Genomic DNA, 24,449 nt, shown 5'->3' on the forward strand with positions numbered 1-24,449 from the left:
TTCCTACCACCACAGAAAGGTAAATGTTATGTGAATGAGGCCTTGCTGGGAGTGGAGAGGCAGTTCTTGCTTAACTTCTGCAGCTGCTGCATCAGACTTCATTTATAAGTGATAGACAGGACTGCAGGCTGGGAGACTGGTGAGGGGAGATTGGTAGAGGGCACAAGGAGGAGAGCTGCCAGACGGAGGGGAGAGAGGAGCTGAGGGTGGACACCGAGATCCCGGGTGGGATGGCCAGGTGGGTGGCATTTATAACAGAGACATGGAGTACAAAGCGAACAGAGGGTTTGGCAGGGAAACCTTACATTCGCTCCAGACTGTTTGATGTCCCTGGGTGCCTGCCAGCAGATACCAGCAAGGCAGTTTCTGTTTGATGGGACCCAGGACTCACCCACACTCTGTAAGTACCCTGCCCCTGAGCTATACTTACTGACAGAGACTGGAGAACAGGCAGTAGAGGCCAACTAAGGACATTTGGCACAGGTGGGGACACACCCGCAGGTGAAAAAATAAAAGTCACCAGTAGATAGTGTATGTTGAGTATGGCATTTAGAGCTGCCAACCAGAAAGAGCTGAGAAGAATGGGTGGAGCCAAGAAGTGGGCACGGACTGGATGGAGACGTCCTTAAAGAGGCGTGGCTCCCCAGGAAGAGCCAACTCTCCCATGAATTGCAAATACCCGTGGTGAAGTTGAGCAACCCGGAAAGCAGCGGCAATCCTTCCTGGACCTTCTTTGTGGGACCCTGCCCACACAGCACTGCTGCCTTTCTAGTCTAGAGACCTTCTCCTCTGGTACCTTTCCTCTAGACAGTTTGCTTGCTGTGATCCAGTAAAGAAGGCACTGTATTGCTTTAAGAGTTCTGTCTTAGGGTTTCCATTGCTGTGAAGAGACACCATGACCATGGCAATTCTTAGAAAAGAAAACATGTAATTGGGGCTATCACTCTCCACCTTCACACAGACACACACACACACACACACAGACACACACAGACACACACACAGAGACACACACACAGACACACACACAGACACACACAGACACACACACAGACACACACAGACACACACACACAGACACACACAGACACACACACAGACACACACACACAGACACACACAGACACACACACACAGAGACACACACAGACACACACACACAGACACACACACAGACACATACACACACAGACACACACACAGACACACACACACAGACACATACACACACAGACACACAGACACACACACACAGACACACACACACAGACACACACACACAGACACACACACACATAGACACACACAGACACACACACACAGACACACACACACAGACACACACACACAGAGACACACACAGACACACACACACAGACACACAGAGACACACGCAGACACACACAGACAGACACACACACAGAGACACACACAGACAGACACACACAGACACAGACACACACACAGACCACACACACAGACACACACACACAGACACACACAGAGAGAGACACACACAGACACACACAGACAGACACAGACACACACAGACACAGACACACACAGACACACACCAGACACACAGAGACACACACAGACACACACACACACAGAGACACACACACAGACACACAGAGACACACACAGACACACACACACAGAGACACACACAGACACACACAGAGACACAGAGACACAGACACAGACACACACAGAGACACAGAGACACAGACAGAGACACACAGAGAGAGACACACACACACACATAGACACACACACACAGACACACACACAGAGACACAGACACAGACACACACACACACCACAGTGCCCTTGTGGAGGCAGGAGAATGAAACTCAGAAGTTGGTTCTTTCCTTTCAGTGTGTGGGTTCCAGGGGTTGAATTCAGGGCAGCAAGTTTGGTAGCAAGTGCCTTAACCTGGTAACTCATCCCTCTGGTCCTCTACCTTCTGCCTGAGACAGGGTCTCCCTAAGTTATCCAGACTGGCCCTGAACCTATTGTATAGCCCAGGCCCCCTTCATTGGAACCTCAGTTTCCCCATGTAGCTGGGATTACAGACCTGCGCTACCAGCCCAGCTCATAAAAGCAACCTATTTTTTTTTTCTTTTTGGAAGACATAACTTATTAGCGCAAGATACAACATGTAAATGGTAAATAAATAAATACCCAGAAATATAATGAAAAGTGTGCGGGAGACACCCCTGTAGTCCAGATACTCCACAGGCTGAAGCAGAATTGCTTGAGCCCAGACGTTCAAGATCAATCTAGACAACATAGCAAGACTTTGTTTCAAAAAAGAAAGAAAGAAGGAAAACCATGTCTGATCCCTTACCCCTAGTGCTCAAGCATGTTTTCTAGTCTGCTGGCCCTTGGGTGTCCTTCCAAAGACAGTCAATGTATCTTTAATATACATTTACAAAGACATGGTCTTGGTTGCGCACACCTCTCATCCCAGTACTCCAGAGGCAAAAGCAAGCAGATCTCTCTGAGTTGGAGATCAGCCTGGTCTACATAGCATGTTCCATGAAAGCCTAGTGAGATCGAGTCTCAAAAGGAAAAAAAAATTAACCCCCAAACAAATAAGTATCATTTTTTTCTTCCCCTATTGGTAGTAAAGGATACGACTCCCTGCACCTTGGTTGGGTTTTGTTTGTTTGTTTGTGAGGTTTCCTTGGGTTTTAAATACAGCCCAAAACAAACAAGATTGCTTCGTTTCAGCTCCTTCTCGCACTAACCAGCAGGAAGAAACCGCTTCGGCTTCCCCCTTCTTGTATGTGTCCACCAGGGAGTAACCTTGAACTTCACTTCATCCACGTTCTTCTGGATCTTGGCAGATCTGGCATCCTTTCCCCTGGCTGTAAGCAGAAAGTCCTTGTTTGTCCCAGTTTTTCAACCCTTGCAACCCCAAAAGCAAAGAGAATGGAAAAGAAGCCTTAATTGGATTTTCTTTCAATTTTTTTTCACAGACCTGTATGTGGGAACCTATTTCAGACTGCCAAATGGATGCTGCCTGTTACTTGTTATTTATTATTAATTAACTAATGAGTTGTTGTTGAGGGGCACATGTTCCAAGGCTTTCAAGCAGAAGACAACTTTATGGAATAGGTTCTCTCCTTCCACCTTTTCGTGGGCTCCAGGGATTGATCTCAGGTCCTCAGTGTTATAATTTTAAAACGGTAGAGGAGAGAGTCATGCCATACAACAGCGCTCACATGGGAGGTTTATTGGAAGAGGAGAGAGAGGGAGAAGCAGAGACTGGTCACTGGGAACAAGAGTGGCACAAGAGAGAGAGAGGGAGGGAGGGAAGGAGGGAGGGAGGAAGAAAAGAAGAGAAGGAGGGAGAAAGGGAGGGAGGGAGGAAGGAAGGAAAGGAGAGAAGGAGGGAAGGAGGGAGGAGAGGAAGGAAGGAAGGAAGGAAGGAAGGAAGGAAGGAAGGAAGGAAGGAAGGAAGGAAACAGAGACAGAGAGAGAGTGGAGGTGGGCAAGCCCCACCTTTTAAAAGGGAAAGAAGCAATGTGCACAGAGGTGCTCTTGGTGGCTGCAGCTGAGGACGTACCCTGTCAGGATCCAAAGGACAGGCCAGTACAGATGCCTGACTACTAACATTCCTCCCTTTGCTTAGCATAAGAAGGTGAGGAGTCAGAAAGGGGTGGCAGATGAGGTGGGCATGAGGATGCTGTGTTCTCGAGACTGCTCCATGCTGACCTGGGGGTGTCACAATCTTTGGGGGACCTGAGAAAGCTGGGGTGCTGGTCAAGTCCAGGAATATCTGGCTATTTCACTTGGCTGTCCAGGCTCTGTGGGGCCATTCCATGCCTCTTGAACCTGGCAAGATGCTGTCTGAGGTGAGTCCAAGTGGACTCCCTGGAGCTTACAAGAATTATAGTGGTGATACTCTGCCAGATTAATAAACCATCAGAATTCCACCATTAATCTTAAGACTATAATCTTTTAGACTCAATATAACAGTACCATAGTGAGAGAAAAATCTGGAGCATGTTTCATTCTTTTGAAGTCTGAAGTCATGCTTCCTTACCACCAATCAAGCTTTCTTATCTTTGCATAAACAAACCATAAATCACCTGATCCTTTCCCATCACCACAGCATCACCTGGACACCCTCTTTCTACCCAGTTTACCAGGAGACACAGGTGGTTGATTACTGAGGGCAGTCGTTGTGAGTTAGTACCTTTACATAAAGGGATAGTAAAGAGTTATGTTAAAATCTGTTTTGTGAGTCTCTTTTCTGAATGTAGCGGGACGCGGTTACCTCTGGGGTGCTGCTGGTTCTCACCACCTTGACATGTTTGGTAGTCTTGCACCTCCAGCTCTGTGACTAACAGTTGGTAGTCCTCTAACAATAGCTGATTAGTTGTTTGATCAGAGATTTTTGAATGTACCGTTGGAGATACATAGAGATGGAGGGTCCGGGCAAACTGCAACAACCTACTGGTTTCCTGGTTCTCCAGTTCAGGAAGATACTCCAGTAGGATCACATCCTAATATGCTTCTGTGTCCACCAATACCTGGAGGTCTCCCAGTAGATCCAGCCAACCCAAGAAACTTAGGCCCCCAAATTCCCCCAGCTCCCTCTCCCTGCCTCCAAATTTCCAAATGTCCTCATATACACCCATGTTAGCAGGTTTATAAAAGCCTCAACACCCTGCACAGAACCTGTGTCTACAAGGGTCTCAAAGTTCCCTAGAGCCCCTAGGAATTTCAGTGCAATCAAGTCTTCAACGACAGCCAGGTTCTGAAAGGTTCCTAGGTTGCCATGTGTCCCCAGGACCGTCAATGAAACCAATCCACAAATCCATCCAGGTACCCTAATGTTCCTCATGAGTTCTGGTTGCCAGGGTTCCCTAGGCCCTCTGGTACCTAGGGAGGGGCCAGCAAGTTCACCGCAGCAATTCCAAAGAAGCATCGAAAGGAACACAACTTGTACACCAAGGAGCAAAAGCTCCCGCTGCAAGACATTTTGATCAGTGCACGTACTCCAGCCCGGAGCAACAGGGGGAGCTGGCGCGAAGGAGTCATTTGATAGAAGATGAGATCCAGATCTCGTTCAAGAACCAATGGGCTAACTACAATCAGGAGAACCTCCCAGAATGTTCCAGAGGTACTGCCAGAGATAAGTGGAAGCCCTAAAGTGGTTGCTGGGTTAATATGTTCCTATGGGTGCTTTATTGCTGTTGCCTCTGCCAATGGGGATTCCAAGTCTCCATCCTGTGTAGGCTCCATTCCCAAATTCGACCCCAGCCTTGGCGCTTCTTCCCATGGTGATCAGGCCTGTGAGGCCAAGAGGACCTGCTGGCTAGCCAAGCCCCAGCTGCCACAGCCTACCCAGGTCAACCCGCAGCTGCTGAAGCTGCGACCACAGCAGCTGAAGCTCCAGTTCCCTCGGCAGAGCCTGAGGCCCAGAGGAGGCTGAAGCCTCAGGCTCATCTGCTGAGGGGCTCCGGCAACGAATCCTTGAGGACGACTCATAGACTCAGACATCCTGACTCCACCCAACCCCACTGTATAGCAAGGAAGCAGTGGCCTTGCAGACGCAGGTCAGGACGTTCTTGAATCTGTACAGGTGGGGAATAGGTGCTCCTGTGTCCTAAGAACCGCAGGCTACATCCTGGTATTGGTTTGTAAATTTCAACAGCTCACTCAGGCTTTAGAGTTTGTTCACCTGCCAGCTTAATTGTGTCCTGGCTGAGGTTTTATTTATTTTGTCTTTTATATAGGAGGGGCTGCCCTGAAGTTCCAGGCACTTCTCCCTCCCGCTTCCAGAGTGTAGGGGTTACAGGCACTAGCGCTAGCCGCCACTTTACCTACATAATGTGCTTTTTGGACTCTGGCTCTAACTCTATGGCACCAAGGATGGGGCAAATTTTTCTGTGAACAGCTGCTTTTTGTCCCCTGAATGCTGGGATTCCAGCTGGTGAGTTTGAGTCAGACAGGAATTAGAAATTCCTCAGCGAGTTTTCTTTCCCCAATCTGATTGACTCAGTTTCTGTGGTATATAAATAAATATATATATAATATAAATATATAATATATAAATAAATATATCTGTATATGGAGCTAGTTTTTCCATATGTAGCCCAGGATGGCCCCCAGTTTCTGGCCACACACATGCTTCCTGGGTTGTTGAGCTTCCAGGCACGTGCTGAATGCCTTCTTTACTATGAACTTCCTTTTTGGCCAAAAGAGTAGCTAAGTGCTGAAAAGCTATCCTTTTTCCTGTAAATAAAGTGGTTTGGAGGTTACAAAATTTTAAGATTTGATATCGTCATTTTAACTATATTCCATCTTTTTTTTCTGAACTAGGCAGTGAGCCTGAGGGCCTTGTACTAAGCAAGGGCTCTGTCACTGAGTTATGATCACGTCCAGGATCCTGGGACGGGCTGGAGAGATGACTCAGCGTGTAAGAGCGCTCACTGCCTTCCTCCTGCCTGTGTCTCCAGCTCCAGCAAATCCAACTCTGCTGGCCTCTCTGCCCACCTGCACTCATGTATACTTATCCACATACCTATACACACAATTAAAAAGAAAATATTTTAAAAACACCTTGGACAAAAAGCTACGAAGAGAAATGCGAACAGCAGCCTAGAGCGCTGAAAACAAAATGGCCCCATTTGTCTAAACTCCCTATATGCTCCTGACAGCCAGGGGTCTCCCTTGAACCCCTGATCATGGGAAGCACAGGTTTTGTGTGCATCGCGTGAGGGGAGCCCAAAGAGCCACGTTCTCTGGCTCTTGGTCTTAAAGACTGTTTGCTCCTTGCCTGGCAGACACCATGCTGGGTACTGTGTATATGAAGCTAAATGGGCCTGGAGCTCATGGATCAGATGGTGAGAAAAGACGCTTGCCTGGAAAACCAATACTCCTGCAGTTCTGAGGCTGGTGGGATGGCTCAGTGGGTGAAGGCACTTGTCACCAATCCTGACAACCTGAGTTAGACGCCCACATGGAAGAGGTTCCACAAGTTGTCTTCTGACCCCCACACATGCTCTGCAGCACACACGTCCAACTAATAATCCCACACACACAAAGCTATCCCTACTACTGGTAACAAAGAATGAGTGCTTTTGTTGGGATATGTCTTGGTTGTAGAGCACTTGCCTGCCATGTGCAAAGCCCCAGGTTAAATCTTTGGGGGGTGGGGGGGAGAGGGTTGGTGGAGGGGAGAGAGATGGGGGGAGGAGAGTAAGTGCCAACAGAATGGCATATGCTGTGATTTTAGACTTTGGGCCTCAGACAGTGGAAGAGAGCTTACTTAACACAGGTGAGGTCTCTCCCACCCCCAGCCCCAGGAGATCGCAACTGTTACAAAATGGCTGTGAAGGGGAAAGGAGCCGATCCAAAGAAGGGTACCAATGGAGAATCGCTAAAGACCCCAGGCAAAGTTCTATCTCCAGGCCTTCTCCAATTCTCTATTCTAATGAAGTTTATAGCTTTTGTTTTTGATCTTGGGACTGGCGCATCTCAGTTCCAGCTCCATCTGTGACTGTTACTGTGTCTGGGACCCTCAAGGGCCCTACCTACACCCATCGGGTGACTGCCATTTTTGGCATCCAGCCTCAGACCTGTAACTGTTACTGTCAGGGATCCTCCAATGTCACCTTGCCTACCTCAGGCCTCTAATCATCCCAGTCTGTCACTGGTACCTCCTTCCCCAGTTGTCATTTCTTCTTTGTCCATCCCATGGAATGAACAAAGTGGTATCCAAGAACCTGGTAACACATGGGTCATATGGTAATTCTGTTTTTAGTTTTCCAGGGATCATCCATATTGATTTCTATAGTGACTATACAACTGGATTCTTACCAGCTGTGTTTAAGTATTTCTCTTTTTCTAATTATACTAACATACTTATATAACTTGTATATAACAACATATACTAAGTATACAAGTATAAATTAGCAAGGATATTCTTTTTTTTTCTTTTTTATTGATTTCTATTGAGCTCTACATTTTTCTCTGCTCCCCTCCCTGACTCTCCCCTCCCCTTCAACCCTCTCCCAAGGTCCCCATGCTCCCAATTTACTCAGGAAATCTTGTCTTTTTCTACTTTCTATTATTCCCATGTAGATTATATCTATGTAAGTCTCTCTTAGTGTCCTCATTGTTGTCTAAGTTATCTGGGATTGTGGTTTGTAGGCTGGTTTTCTTTGCTTTATGTTTAAAAACCACCTATGAGTGAGTACATGTGATAGTTGTCTTTCTGTGTCTGGGTTACCTCACTCAAAATAATGTTTTCTAGCTCCATCCATTTGTCTGCAAAATTCAAGCTGCCGTTATTTTTTTCTGCTGTGTAGTACTCCATTGTGTAAATGTACCACATTTTCCTTATCCATTCTTTGGTCGAGGGGCATTTAGGTTGTTTCCAGGTTCTGGCTGTGACAAACAAAGCTGCTATGAACATAGTTGAGTGCATGTCCTTGTGGCACGATTGAGCATCCTTTGGATATATACTCAAAAGTGGTATTGCTGGGTCTTGAGGAAGGTTGTTTCCTAATTTTCTGAGAAATCACCACACTGACATCCAAAGGGGCTGGACCAGCTTGCATTCCTGCCAACAGTGCATAAGTGTTCCCTTTTCCCCACAACCTCTCCAGCATAAGTTGTCATCAGTGTTTTTGATCTTGGCCATTCTTACAGGTGTAAGATGGAATCTCAGAGTTCTGATTTCTCTGTAATGACTAAGGATGTTGAACATTTCCTTAAGTGTCTTTCAGCCATTTTAGATTCCTCTGTTGAGAGTTCTTTGTTTAGGTCTGTACTCCATTTTTTTAAATTGGATTATGTGTTCTTTTGGTGACCAATTTCTTGAGGTTTTTGTATATTTTGGAGATCAGACCTCTGTCTGATGTGGGATTGGTGAAGATCTTTTTCCATTCTGTAGGCTGTTGTTTTGTCTTGTTGACCATGTCCTTTGCTTTACAGAAGCTTTTCAGTTTCAGGAGGTCCCACTTATTGTTTCTCTCAGTGTTTGTGCTGCTGGGGTTAGATTTAGGAAGTGGTTCCCTGTGCCAATGCGTTCAAGTGAATTTCCTACTTTCTCTTCTATAAGGTTCAGTGTGGCTGGCTTTATGTTGAGGCCTTTGATCCATTTGGACTTGAGTTTTGTGCATGGAGTCAGGAGAATCTTATTCTAACATTTATCATCCTTTATTTTCTTTTTGGAAAAAGATTATTTTGAATTATGTATATGTCTATGTTTTCATGTGTTCTCATGAGTGCAGGTGCTTACAGAGACCAGATGCATTGGAGCTGGAGTTACAGATTATTGTGAAACATCTCATGTGGGTGCTAGGATTAAATTCAGGTCCTCTGGAAGAGCATGTGGTGATATTTTGTTTGTGATCTAACAAATAAAGCTTTCCTGAAGATCAGAGTGCAGAGCTAAGCCACTAGTTAGCCATAGAGACCAGGCAGTAGTGGCACACACCTTTAATCCCAGCACTTGGATCTCTGTGAGTTCAAGGCCACCCTAAGCAACATAAGATTGATCCTGTCTAAAAGAGAAACAGAACCAAATGGTGATGGCTCACACCTTTAATCCCAGCACTCTGAAGGTAGAGACGGGAAGGGATATGGCTGGGTAGAAAGAGGAATATAAGGAGGGAGGGGACAGGAGCTCGGGGCATACAGTCTGAGGACTTATAGAGACAGGTTCTTGCCCACTTTGGTCTGAGGATTCGGGAAAAGTAAGAACTAGTGACTGGCTGCTCTTTTCTCTGATCTTTCAACATTTATCCCTGTATCTGACTCTATGTTTTTATTAAGAACAATAGAATTTACGCTACAAGTACATGCTCTTAACCACTGAGCCATCTCTCTAGCCCCTTGCTTGTTATTTAATGACAACCAGTCAGTCTGACTAGGGTGAGAGGAAATCTCAAAGTAGTTGTTATTTGCTTTTCCTTGGTAGATAAGGAAGCTGCACACTTTTAAAAACATTCATTGGTCATTTGTATTTTTACTTTTGATACTTATCCTTAGCTCATTTGTTGATTGAATTATTTTTTATATTATTCTAGTTCTTAACATATTTTGGATATTGCCCATCTGTATGATGAGCAGTTGGCAGTGTCTTCCCATTCTGTATACTGTCTCTTTGCCTTGCCAATCACTTCCTTTTCTGCACAGAAAACTTTTTAGTTTTACATAATCCCATTTATCAATTCTTGGTATAATTCCCTACTTGAGTCTTTTTCAGTCTATGACTAAGTCTCTTTTTTCTCTGTTGGTTTCAGAGTTCCGGGTCTTATATTCAGGTCTTTGCTCCATTTGACTTGACCTTCCTGTAGGTAAGAACTACAGAACTGGTTCCAGTCTTCTACAGAATGATGTCCGATTTTCCCAGAATCGTTTTATTGTGGTTGGTTTTTACGTCAGCTAGCCACAGTTAGAATCACTTCAGTAAGGAACCTCTCCTGAAGAGTTTTCCTGATTGCTTTGACACCTGTAGGGAGACCCACCCTGATTTGTGTGCAGCACCTTCTGGGAGCAGCCCTGATAAAGAGTTTGCCAGAAGGAAGGCCATTCTGCCCTGTGCTTGCCCGGGTTTCTCTTTTGCTGCCAAACTGATCTACCCTATTGCTGCTCATTCCTTCCGGCTATCACAACCAGCATCTCCATGCTTTCATCTTGGAATCAAGACCAGCAGCTTTCAAGGAACCTCTTGAGGTTCCAGCACCAGATCGGGACTACTGAGATGGCCTGCTGGGCCTGCCCTGTGAGTGGAGCAACTATCAGTTGTCACCTCTCAGTGCCAGATAGCAATTGCGGGACAACTCTGACATTTACCCTCAAGGACTGAGTAACTAGCAGGTTCTCAGCTCTCTCCTACGATTCTGCTCGTTACTGCTTTAAACCTGATGTAATAAATTCTTACGCACACATTCTCTGGTGTAACAAATTCTTACACACACACACCTTCTCATCCCCCTTTTCTTTTCCTCTAGAGAACCCCAACTAATACAAATTTGTTGAACTCACTCTTTTTCCCAATGAAGACTTTTGATACTTTTGTCAAAAACTTACGTGACTGGGTTAGAGAGATGGCTCAATGGTTAAGCAGTGTCCTCTTTTTAAATTGTGGCTGCCTTGTAAGCCACAGCTGTCCAAACCAGCAACTGCAACTCCACCTCCATCAGCAGCGCTTATGCTGTAAGAACCACGCCGGAGGGAATTCTGTTCCCTCAGGCACAGACTCTTTCTCAGCTAAGAGAACTTATCTAAAACTCTGTCCCCCTAAAGAACTCAAGATCCAAAGGCTGAGGCAGAACTGGGTTTCTCATGCCCTCCCCATCTCCCGTCTCTCCAGAAGCCCTTGTGCTGCTCCCCCTCCCCTCCTTAAAACCCCTTCTCATCTGGCCCCTCCCTGCCACTTCCTGTCAGCTGGGTGATGTGCAATAATGCAACCTTCTGCCCTCAGGTGAATTTTATTTAATCAAACACATCTTTGCATCATTAAACAAATGTTCCAGAGCATAAATAAAAGTAACACACCTTGAAATAATATTTCACAACAGCTAAGAGCTCTGCCTCCTCTTCCGGAGCACTGGAAACTTTTCAGTCCTTTGAAGTTTTCCCTGTAGAGGAAGTTCACATCTTTGGTTGGGTAAATTCCTAGACATTTGATTTCAGTTGTTGCTATTGTGAATGGGATGCCCCCCGGACCCCCAATTTCTTTCTCAGTATGTTCATTATTGTTTAGAAAAGCTACTGGCTTCTGTGTTTTAATCTTGAATCCTTCTACTTGGTTCTAGGGAAGGAGTCATTAAGATGTGCTGTTTTTTCCATATTGGAATTGACCGATATAGACTCGAACAATACCTAACCATTGTGATAAAACCTCATGACCAAGGACACTTAAAGAAGGATTTATTTGGGATTACGGTTCCAGAGGAATAAGAGTCCATCATGGATGGAGATGGACAAGGAGGGGATGGGGGATGGGAGAGACTTGGGAGGGGAGGATAAGGGAGAGGCTGTGGCCAGGATGTAAAATAGATGAATTTAAAAAATAAAAGAGTCCATCAAGTCAATGGCTATGGCAGCAAGTGGCAGGCCTGGTGGCAGGAGCAGGAAGCTGAAAGCTTGTCTTTAACCGCAGAGTGAATCAGAGAAAACAAGCCTGAAATAGGAGAGGGTCTTTACTCTCAAAGACTTCTCCCAGTGACATATTTCCCCAGCCAGACTGCCTCAGCTCAACCTCCCCCACAGGGGACCAAGTGTTCAAAAGCCTGAGACTATGGCAGATGTTTTTCATGCAAACCACCACGTACCCTATTGCTGAGCTGTACTCCCAAAGACTTTCGGCTGTTTTGGGGAGGGATTGTTGTTTTGTTTTAAAATATGGGCTCAAAAATCAAGGCTGAGCTGGGTGGCGGTAGCGCATGCCTTTAATCCCAGTGCGCGTGCCTGCGTGTGCGTGTGCGTGTGCGTGTGTGTGTAATGGTTTCCAATTTTGGGTTTTTATGGAATTTCTGTGTGTGCAAACATGTGTCTCTGTGTCTATATGTATTTCTTTGGCTCTTTTTCTTCTGTTTGTTAGTTTTCTTTTATTCTGGTTTGCTTTTATCTTTTATTATTTTAGATGCCTGTTTGTATTCTAATGAGAAAGAGAAAGAAAGGTAAGGAAAGAAAGGTATGGGGGAGGGAATATTTGGGAGGAGTTGGAGGAGTAAACTACAATCAGAATATATTGTATAAAAAATCCATCTTCAATTAAAAAAAAAACACTTCATTTCCTTGCTGAAATGTTCTTCATGTTGGTCATTCAGATCACTAATTTGCTCATCCATTTTACTGGCTTCCTTTCGTGTGCTGTCTTTCCTCTCTGGGTTATTGCTTGAAATCATGTGCTTATTTGAATCTTCCTTGATATCGTCCATCATCATCACTAATGAACTTTTGAAGCCTTCATCCATCACTTCGTCTAGGGGTTCAGCAACTGAGGCGTTAATCTTTCAGAGGAGTCACATTGCCTTGCTTTTTCATATTTCTCATGTTTCCGTGAAGCAATCTGTACATCTGTTAGTTTGGAAATCTCCTGCTTTATTTTGGAATCTTCTTATTGAGCAATCTCTGCTCTTGGGTGCCTCCCAGTGAGGAACCAACAACTGTTATAAGGGCAATGCCATGAAACCCCAGCGATACATAGTGAGAAATGCACTCCAAGTGGACTAAAGACTTCGTCAGCCACTGTCCCATTGCTGTGACAAAACACCATGATCGAGGAAACTTAAGAAAGAAAGCATTCAAGAGGGCTTATAGTTCCAGAGGTTTTAGAGGTTCGTGGTAGCAGAGAAAGGCAGGGAGGCAGGAACTCCTCCTAGAGAAGAGCCCACACTGAAAGCTGGAGGGGGAGAAAGACACACACTAGAAATGGCTTGAATCTCCTGAAACCTCAAAGATCACGCCCAGTGGCACATCTTCAACAAGGTGACACCTCCAAACAGTTCCAGCAACTGAGCATCAGAATTTTAACGTATGAGCCTATGAGGAGCGTCTTCATTTAAACGACCACACTCCTGGTCATTCATCACCAGCGGGCATGAGGCAGGAAACGAGAGTGCTGATGTAGAATGCACTGGGAAGTTAAAATTACTTCCGGTTAAAAAAAAAAAAAAAAGAGCATAACTTCTTTTATTTATTTCTATTTATGTATATGGGTGCTTTGCCTGCATGTATGCCTGTGTACCACATGCATGCAATGCCTGATGGTGCCAGAAAAAAAGGGTTGGATCACCTGGAACTGGGGTTAGAGACGATTGCAAGCTGCCATGTAAGTGCTGAGAATTGAATCCCAGTCCTCTGCAAGAGTTAAAAAAAGAAGTTCTTAACCACTAAGCCACCTCTCCAGCCTCCAGAAAAGATTGTAAAAATAAAACAAAAATATTTCTCAATAATGCACAAGCTTAAAAGCAAAATTAAGGTTTGAGGCCAGCCAGGTCTAAAGAGCGAGTTCCAGGACAGTCAGGGTTACAGCAAGAAATCGTGTCTTGAAAAACATGATGATGATGATGATGATGATGATGATGATGATGATGAAGGAAAATAAAACATAAAACAAAAGAAACAGAAAGCCAGAAACAAAGAGGGCTGGAGCAGTGGCCCAGCAGTGGCCCAGCAGTTGAGTGCGCTTGCTGCTTTCTGGAGGACCTAAGTTTGGCTAACACATCCACATCACGTGACTCACAGCTGTCTGTAACTCCAGCTCCAAGGGATCTGATGCCCTCTGCTGGCCTCTAATTGCACTCACACATGTGACATACACATAAATAAAAATAAAACTTAATTTTAAAATAAAAAAAAAAATAAAAATTAAAAAATGAGCAGAATTAGGGATGCAGTTCAGTTGGTAGACTGCTCACTTAACTAGTGTGCTCAAAGCCCTGATTCACCCCTAGTACCAAATAAACACCATACAAACACCACATAAACACCACACAAACACCACATAAAATACCACATAAACACTATACAAACACCACATAAACACCACACAAACACCACATAAAAATATCACATAAACACTATACAAACACCACATAAACACCATACAAACACCACACAAACACCACATAAAAAATCATACAAACACCACATAAAACACCACACAAACAACACATAAAAATACCACACAAACACCACATGAATTAGGTATGATATGCACAGATGACACCCCAGCTCTCGGGAGATGAGGCAGGAAGACCATAAGATAAGGGTGATCTTCAATTATATAGCGAGTCTGAGCCCCACCTTGTCTTGTAAGACCCTCAAAAAAAGCAAAAACAAAACAGGGGACTAGAGAGATGGCTCGGGGATTAAGAGCCTTGTTCTTGCAGAGGACCAGGGTTCTGTTCCCAGCATCCAGATGATGGTTCACAGCCATCTGTTGATGTGGGACGTCCTCTGTGTATGTGTTGCTTTTATTGGCTAATGAATAAAGCTGTTTCAGCCAATGACTTGGGCATATTTCTAGCTAGCTCTTACATCTTGAATTAACCCATTTCTATTAATCTGTATATTGCCATGAGGCTGTAGCTTACCGGAAATATAATATTCCAGGTCCTTCTCTTTGACTCAATCTACTCTCTCTCTCTCTCTCTCTCTCTCTCTATATATATATATATATATATATATATATATATATATATATATATTTCTAGCCTGGCTACATTCTGCTAAGCCATTGGCTGAAACAGCTTTATTCATTAGCCAATAAAAGCAACACATATACAGAAGGACCTCCTATATCAATCTCATGCTCTCTCTTCTGACTTTTTTGGGTGCCATGCACACATGTAATGCACATGCACACATGCAGGCAAAACATTTGCTCATAAAATAAAATGAACAAATCTAGTAATCAAAAAAAAACCAACAAGATAAAATTTAAAAATACTACTAAAAATACAGTAGAGAGACAGAAAGGAGGTGGCGGGAAAGAGGCAGAAAAGGGGGAAATTAAAATATTGCCCAACAAGTTAGATAAATGTATAAAGAGAAATTAAAAAATTAAAATATTTTCTTAGATACAACAAAGTAACAATATTACTAACAGTGCAATGATGGGTTTTTTGGTTTTGGTTTTTTGGGGGGTGGTTGGTTGTTTGTTTGTTTGTTTGTTTGTTTGTTTGTTTGAGACAGGTTTCTGTGTAGCTTTGGAGCCTGTCCTGGAACTAGCTCTTGTAGACCAGGCTGGCCTTGAACTCACAGAGATCTGCCTGTCTCTGCCTCCTGAGTGCTGGGATTAAAGGCGTGCGCCACCACAGCCCGGCTTTAATTTTTATTTTATTATTTTATGTGTATGGATGTTTTGCCTGCATGTAAGTCTGTGTAGATGTGTACAGTACCCTTGGGGGCCAGGAGAGGGCATTGGATCTGGAAATGGAATTACAGACAGTTGTATGGGGGTGGGGATTGAGTCCAGGTACTCTGGAAGAGTGGCCAGTACTCCTACAGATGAGCCATCTCTCTCTCCACCCTGCTTAGTTTCTCTTTTCTTTTGAAAGTTTGTTCTATTTTGTTTTGTTTTTCGAGACAGGGTTTCTCTGTGTAGCCCTGGCTGACCTGGAACTCACTCTGTAGGCCAGTCTGGCCTCGCATTCACAGAGATCCACCCGCCTCTGCCTCCAAGGGCTGGGATTAAGGGTGTGCACCACCACCAATTTTTTTGCTTTCTTATTCTGGTTTATCTTCAGTGGGTCTCATGGAGACAGCTTCCAGTCTGCCATCCTAGCTGCAAGGTTCTGTAAATTTAAAACTATCCTATAGTTTTAGCAACTAGATGGGGCAATAAAAGCTTGTCCCAATAATTCAATTCACTGATTATTTCAAGGAGCCCTGGATCCTGGCTAAACAGGTACATTTAAAAAAAAATTATTTGGGGAACTATCTATAGCTCATAAGAGTTTAGGAAAGATACAGTTAGCAACAGTGATTATGTTACCAAAACCTGGCACAGGTCTTATTTTCAGATATGACCAGTATACTTGAAGGAACAAGGACCCACTTTACAAAGCTAAGAATAGCCCTGGGAGAGCAGGCATTGAAGTGATAGTGAGTTACCCAGAGCAAAAACTCTAGGAGCCAAGCCCAGAAAACAGCTCAGAACTCCCTTTCGTGGGTGTGTGAGCACCAAAGGTTTTGTTGGAAACTCTTGGAAGGCAGTTGTCATGGAGACAGGGGAGACCAGTGCACTATGTGAGAAGCACCCAGTGATGGTCGTCTCTTGGCAGCTACTGACCCTGCCGGTTCTGGTTGGGCACACAGTGGAACCTCTCTAACAGGGAGTGAGGACACATATACCCAAGACAAGAGAAGACAAGAGCGGAAACAAGAACAGCCCTCTCTATTTTTGGGAAACTCTATCTGCTTGGATAACAAAATTCACAACTGCCAGTTTGGTCAGCCACCTTTGGCCGCCACATGACTAGTCCCTTAAAAAGTAATATAAGTATTTGGGCATAGAAGTGCACACCTTTAATCCCAGCACTCAGGTGAAAGAGGTAGGTGGAACTCCGTGAGTTCGAGGCCAGCCTGGTCTACAGAGAGAGTTCCAGCACATCCAGAGCTACACAACAGTGAAAAACAACAATAACAACAAAAAGCCATAGAAGACACTATACAGAACTATGAGCTGTCACTTTCATAAGTTTTTATTAATCTAAAGAAAAAAAATCTTATGAAAACTGAAGGCCCCTGTAAAAAGTGGCCAAAAGAAGTAAAATATCCTTATTGGTTCCCCTCCTGCTTATTTTTTTTTCAGACGTGGTCACTATACATCCCTGACTAGCCTAAGAACTCACAATGTAGACCAGGCTGGCCTCGAACTCAGAGACCCACCTGCCTCTGCTTCCCTAGTGTTGGCATTCAAGGGATGGACCATTATGTCCAGATACCCTTCCAACTTTCAGGAACCATTAAGGTTGTGGGTTAGTGGTTTGGGCTCCAGCCTCGGGGTGAAGCTAGACTCTTTGCAAGTTCTTCTGAGCAGTCAATAAGGTAAAATGTTAACACTCACTGGGTTCTGTCTTAATGCTCTGAGTGTGAGGTCAAGCAGGGACAGGGCTCTGGAGGTCATCACTGAACATTACAAAAAAAAAAAAATTACTGCCTTCCCGGGGCTTACATTAGTATATGGAAAGCAAGAATGCTATGTGTGCATGTTTCTGACAGTGGGCTGCGTTGGCTAGTTAGTTTAGTTAGATTAAGACTTTCCAAATAATTACTTTCTCAAATGTAACCAGAGGTATACCTTATGTCAAAAGACTACTGTAGCGGCTGGAGAGATGGCTCAGCGGTTAAGAGCACCAGCTCCTCTTCCAGAACCCAGGTTCCATTTACAGCATCTGCATGGTAGCCCACAGCCATCTATAACTCCAGTTTCCGAGGATCTGATGCCCTCTTCTGGCCTCTGCAGGAACCAGGCATGCATGTGTACACAGACATACACGCAAGCAAAATACTCATACATATAAAAAAATTAAAATTTCATTTTTTTTTACTGGAAGGTTCTTTAAAAAGAAAACATTTAACCTCTAAAGATGCTAACCATATGGGGGATCTTTACACTGAATTTTGTCTCCAGTATTCACAAATGCACCCGATCGTGACGTCTTACACCTGCCATTCCAGCACTCAGGAGGAATGAAGCTAACCTGAGGCCAGCCTTGAGTTCTAGATCAGCCTGCTCGAGAGCCTACCTCAAGAAAGAAAAGAACAAAGCAATTCACAATTATGCGTTTAGTCTAAATATTTGATTTCTTCTTCTATCTTTGTAAAAGTCAGATTTGAGAGGCTCTTCAACAGACTCGCTGCTTTTCTCTTCCCAAAGTTCCTCACTCTTAGTGTAGTAAGCAGCTGACAGGGAAGAGACAGCGTGACATAACACAGAGAGAGGAATTCAGACGGTGGGCGGCAGCAATGACTGAACTTGGTGCTAATTAAAGAGTAACAAGGTGGGCACAATGTGGGAAGGGTGACGTCACCAACTGTGATCCTCTCCATTGTAAACCACCCCCCCATCATTTTATTCATTTTTTTTACAAGGTCTTACCTGGGACAACCTTAATTCCTTGACTCAAGGAATCCTCCTCCTGCCCCTCAAACGCAGGTGTCTGGGCGTGGGCCACCTGGCCTGCCTTGTCTTCTGTCTCCTGCTGCGGGAGCGCCTTCCGCTCCTTCAGCCAATAGCCATTGAGATACCAGCCTACTGGGGCGTGGTCTCTTTCTCTTTAAAAAGCAGCGGCGGACCTCTGCTCGCTCTCTTGCTCCAAGGAGTAGACTCCTTTCCTGGTTGTCGTGTAGGACAGTGTTCTGTAAGCTTTTTCCCCTCAAATAAATAAGCCTTTGAATCCAAACTGGTGTGGGATTGTTTCGCGCTTTAGTCTCCCATAACTGCTCCCGCGTCAGTCCCCAAATGCCAGACAGCAAGTCTGGTGTTTGGCATGCCTTCTCGCCTATCCTCACTCTACCAGAAAAATATAAGGTCTACTCCTGTGCCTCTCCTCTTTCCAAAACTCCCATTTTTACCACCAGACAACTGCTACTTAATTACCACACAAGGCTGAAAAACCTGTCTGAGCAATAAATCACACCCATGTGGCAACTACTTGGGGCATTTTTTTTAAAAAAAATATTATTTAAAAACTTTTTTTCTCATTTTATATACCAATCCCAGTTCCCACTCTTTACAAGACAGGGTTTTTCTGTGTTACTTTGGAGCCTGTCCTGGAACTCACTCTGTAGACCAGGCTGGCCACAAACTCACAGAGATCCGCCTGCCTCTGCCATCCAAGTGCTGGGATTAAAGGTGTGTGCCACCATATCCAGCTTGTTTAACTTCATTAATATTTATTAAATTTACTAAAGTTACAATTAGTGTGAGTGTGTGTGAGTGTGTGTGTGTGTGTGTGTGTGTGTATACAATGTTTGGGAATCCGTTCTCTCCGTCCACCCCTGGGATCCAGCTCCGGTTGTCAGTCTTCACAGCAAGCGCCTTCGTGGGTTAAGCCATCTCACCAACTGGGTTTTTTGTGTTTGTTTGTTTGTTTCTGAATTTTCTTTTTAAAAGAAATCTTTATTATGCTTCCTCCTTACAAAAGTAATGAATGCTTGTTGCCATAACTTACACATAAATAAATTTACCTCTCTTGCCCTATTTTACTTAACTTTCCTTTAGTGTTCCTCTGTGGCTAATTATAATTTCTCAATGTGTGTCCCATAAAACAATTATTCCTAGAACATCTTTTATTCTTAGAACTTTTCTTTGTGCTGCTGGGAATAGGTTGGTTTTTTTAATTATATTTCCTGATTTCTTACTGACATAAAAGTTATTTATTATTAGACATAGCTTTTTAGCTATATTCTTAGCTAAAAATTGAATGAAGCAGAAAGAACTTGTTTACAAATAATTTTCCTCTCAAGGTTTTCTTCCAGGGAATAACTGCCATACAAACCCATTCTCCTCTAACTTAGTCTTCATCTCTACTAGGATCTGAATTCACTAGGGACACTTGGATGCTGAGATAGAAGCCAAATCTGAAAGCTTTCCTACATGATGACATTATGCACATAGGGTTTCGCCCAAGTACGGAGAGAGTAGAGAGAGTGGTGTAATAGCACAGTGGGAACTGAAGCTGAAGCCCGGGCAGGCGGGCAGCACTGAAGACACTGGAAAGGTTTTCCTCAGTGTGGGTTCCCTGGTGTGGAAGAAAATACTCAGACTGAAGGGAGATACTGTCCTCGGACTGCACCTCGGACAGTCTCCGCCCTGTCTCCGCCCACCTACGTTCCTCTCTCTGCCTAGCCATATCCCTTCTGTCTCCACCTCCCTAGTGCTGGGATTAAAGTTATGTGCTGTTGTAGGAGGCCGCTTGTTCGTTCCCCACCCACCCAGACTCCCGAAATAACCACACAGAAACTGTATTAATTAAATCACTGCTTGGCCTATTAGTTCTAACTTCTTATTGGCTAGCTTTTACATCTTAATTTAGCCCATTTCCATTATTTTATATTTTACCATAATAATATTGTGGCTCACCAGCAAGGTTCCAGCATATCTGCGTACAGTGGCGGCTCCACGGCTTCTCCCCTGACTCCCCCTTCCTTCTCCCAGCATTCAGTTTAGTTTTCCCCACCTAACTTTGTTCTGCCTTAATCTGCTATAGGCTCAAGACAGTTTCTTTATCAGCCAATGGTATTCACAGCATACAGAGGGGAATTCCACATCAGTGTGCCACCACTGCCTGGCCTCTAGTGGCTTAGCTCTGTACTCTGATCTTCAGACAAGCTTTATTTGTTAAAACACAAAATATCACTACATACATACAATGGAATTTGACCCTAAAAAGGAAGGAAATTCTGACACATGATCCTTGAGGATGTTGTACTAAGGTGAAATAAGCCAGTCACACAAATATTGTATCTTACAAGAAGTGCCAATGAGTGGCTGAAGTCTGATACATAAAGATGGAAGTGTTACCAAGCTTTGAAGGAGAATTGAGGAGTTAATAGATTTTCTTTTAAAAATGAGAGAATCTGGTTCAACATAGTGGTAGACACCTGCCAGTACTTAAGGAGTAGAAACACAGAATCAGGAGTTCATAGTCAGCCTCAGCTATTCAGCTATATGTTGAGTTTGAGGCCAGTCTGAGCTAAATGAGACCCTGTCTCAAAAAAACCAAACAAGGGCTGGAGAGATAGCTCAGAGGTTGAGAGCATTTATTGCCCTTTTGGAGGTCCTGAGTTCAATTCCCAGCAACCGCATGGTGGCTCACAACCATCTGTAATGAGATCTGATATCTCTTCTGGCCTGCAGACATACATGCAGGCAGAACACTGTATACATAATAAATAAATCTAAAAAGAACAAACAAACCAAAAAAAAAAAAAGCCCAGAAAGTCATCATCAACAACAAAAACCCACAAATGCTCCAAATAATGTCAAAGCCTTGAAACCAGCTGAGGCTGTCAAACTCTTGAAAGCCCAAAGAAGTTAAGCCCAAATCCCAATAAACACCAGTTACCAGCTCGCTGGACTTGCCAAAAAGCTCTATCTAGATCCATGTGTGCCCCTCTGTAGCCAAAGACCTGGCCCAAGGCTCAAACCTCAAAAGTCAAAGAAAAGTAAAAAGAAAAAAAGACACAATTCCAAAGTAAACTGGCTAGGTGATGAACACCTGTATCCCTCCACTCAGGAGACAAAAGCAGAGTCCACCAAGTGTGAACTCAGAAGGTAGTGAACGCCTTCATCCCCAGCACTCAGGAAACAAAGCAGAGCTTGCCAAGTGTGAACTGGGAAGGTTATGGATGCCTGTGTCCCAGCATTCAGGACACAAAAGCAGAGTCCACTAAGTGTGAACTGGGGAGATGGTGGGCACCTGTATCTCAGTGCTCAGGAGACAAAAGCAGAGCCCCCCAAGTGTGAACCTGGGAGGTGGAGGTGATGGACACCTGTATCCCGCACTCAGGAGACAAAAGCAGAATCCACAAAGTGTGAACTGGGGAGGTGATGGATGCCTGTATCCCAGTGCTCAGGAGACAAAAGCAGAGTCTGGTGTAGGAGGTTCTTCTGTTTATGTGTTGCTTTCATTGGTTAATGAATAAAGAAACTGCCTTTGCCTTTTGATAGGGCAGAACTTAGATAGGCAGGAAAAACAGAACTGGATTCTGGTAGGAAGAAAGCAGAGAGACGCCATGGATCCTCTGCCTGAGACGGATGCTGGTTAGAATCTTGCCAGTAAGCCACAGTCACATGGCGATACACAGATTAATAGAAATGGGTTAAATTAAGATGTAAAAATTATATAATAAGAAACTAGAGCTAATGAGCCAAGCAGTGTTTTAATGAATACAGTTTCTGTGTAAGCTAGCCGGGCAGCCGGGACAAACAAGGGACTGCCTCTCCTTGCAACAAGAGTCCACTAGGTGTGAACTGGGGAGATGGTGGGCACCTGTATCTCAGTGCTCAGGAGACAAAAGCAGAGCCTCCCAAATGTGAATCGGGGAGGTGGAGGTGATGGACACCTGTATCCCACACTCAGGAGACAAAAGCAGAATCCAAGTTCATCCTGGGCTACATAGGCAGCTCAAGACTAGTCTAAACTACATGAGACTTTGCCTTTTAAAAGAAAGTATGTTAAGAAACATTCTCCGTGAAAGATATACAAATGGTTAGCAAGAACACGAAATAGAAATTAACCTCAATAGTCATCGGAGAAATGAAAACCTAAACCACACTGAGCCGCTTCCACCTGCTAGAAAGGGTTAATAGCAAGGGGAGACGTTAGAACTCAGCCACGGCTGTGAGGATCTCACCTAATGCTGTCATTGTAGAAGACTGTTCCACTGGTACTCAAAAGGACAAAAGCAGAATCGCCTATGACCCAGACATCCACTCCCTTGTAGACATCCCGGAGAATTAAAACTCACTCCCACAAGGCATGCATATGAATGACCAAAGCGCAGCTTCTGCAATAGGAAATGATGGAAACAACCCAAAAGCCCATCAACAGAACGAGGCTTATCCACGCTGTGGGTTCAAAATGGAAGCATCTTGACATCACACTATTTTCGTTCGGTTTCTGTTGCTGGGTTAAACACCACCACCAAAAGCAGCCTGGGTAGGAAAGGACATGTTTCATCTTACGACTCTCAGGTCGCCCTCTGTCACTGAGGGAGTCAGGGAAGGAACCTGGAGGCAGGGTGTGGAGAAGGGGCGATGAGGGGAACGCTACCCACTGGGTTTAGCTACCTTTCTTATACAACCCAGAGCCACCTGCCCAGGGGTGGCCCCACCCACAGTAGCCGGGCCCTCCCCCATCAGTCATGAATTAGTAAAACACCCCATGGACCTGCCTACAGACAATCTGATGGAGGCAGTTTCCCTGTTGAGATTCTCTTCCCAGATAACTGCATCTTGTGTCAGGTTGTCAAAAAACTGGCCAGGACATGCACGAAGTCAAAGAAGCTAGTCGCAGATGACCAGACATTTTACCACATAGTCTATGAATATGAAATATTCAGATTAGGGAAAATCCTGAGAAACAGAAAGTAGATTAGTGGGCGGCTAGTTCAGAGAAACCGGGAGATGAGAGATAAGCTTAGTCAACTTTCTGTTGCTGCAACGAAACACCCACAATAAATCGCTGAAAAGGAAGAATTCATTCAGAGGTTTCCATTCGAGGTCCTGGGTGGACCAGCTTGTTTATGATGGGAGCATATGATGAAGGGGACCTGTTCACTTCATGGTGCCCAGGAAACACAGGAGAGAAAAAGAGGGAAGGTCGGGGTCTCAATAGACCTTCAACAATATGATCTCGATGATTTAACTTCAACAGGGACTCAGCCTCTCACAGGCTTGGGACCAAGTCTCCAAACATATAAGCTTTCGGGAGACATTCAAACTATAACACAGAAGAGAGTAATGGATATAACAATGTTATAGAACTGACTATGGAGGCTGGAGAGATGGCTCCGCAGTCATGAGCACTGCCTGTTCTTCCAGAGGGCCCAGGTTCGAGTCTCAGCACCCACGTGGTGCTCACAACCATCTCTAACTCCAGCTCAAGGGAATCCCATGCCTTCTTCCGGCCTCCAAATCCACTGCACAAGTGTGGTGCACAGACATGCCTTCAATCAAAACATCCCATACACATAGAATAAATAACATTTTTTTATTTTACAACGAAGTTAATACTTTTTTAAAAAAATTGATTAGGGCAAAAGTTATACAATTCTGCAAATATACTACACATCACCAAATTATATACTTTTTAATGGATGAGCCGTGTGCTGTGAAAGTAAAGCTTATTAAAGGTGTTCGCGAGACCTTTAACACTTTTTTAAAAACCAAATATTATACAAAATATTGTAATTGCTTCTGGTACTGAAACCAAAGAGGTCCTCCCACT

The sequence above is a fragment of the Arvicola amphibius genome, chromosome 8 (assembly GCF_903992535.2).
Source record: "Arvicola amphibius chromosome 8, mArvAmp1.2, whole genome shotgun sequence".
Taxonomy (NCBI): domain Eukaryota; kingdom Metazoa; phylum Chordata; class Mammalia; order Rodentia; family Cricetidae; genus Arvicola; species Arvicola amphibius.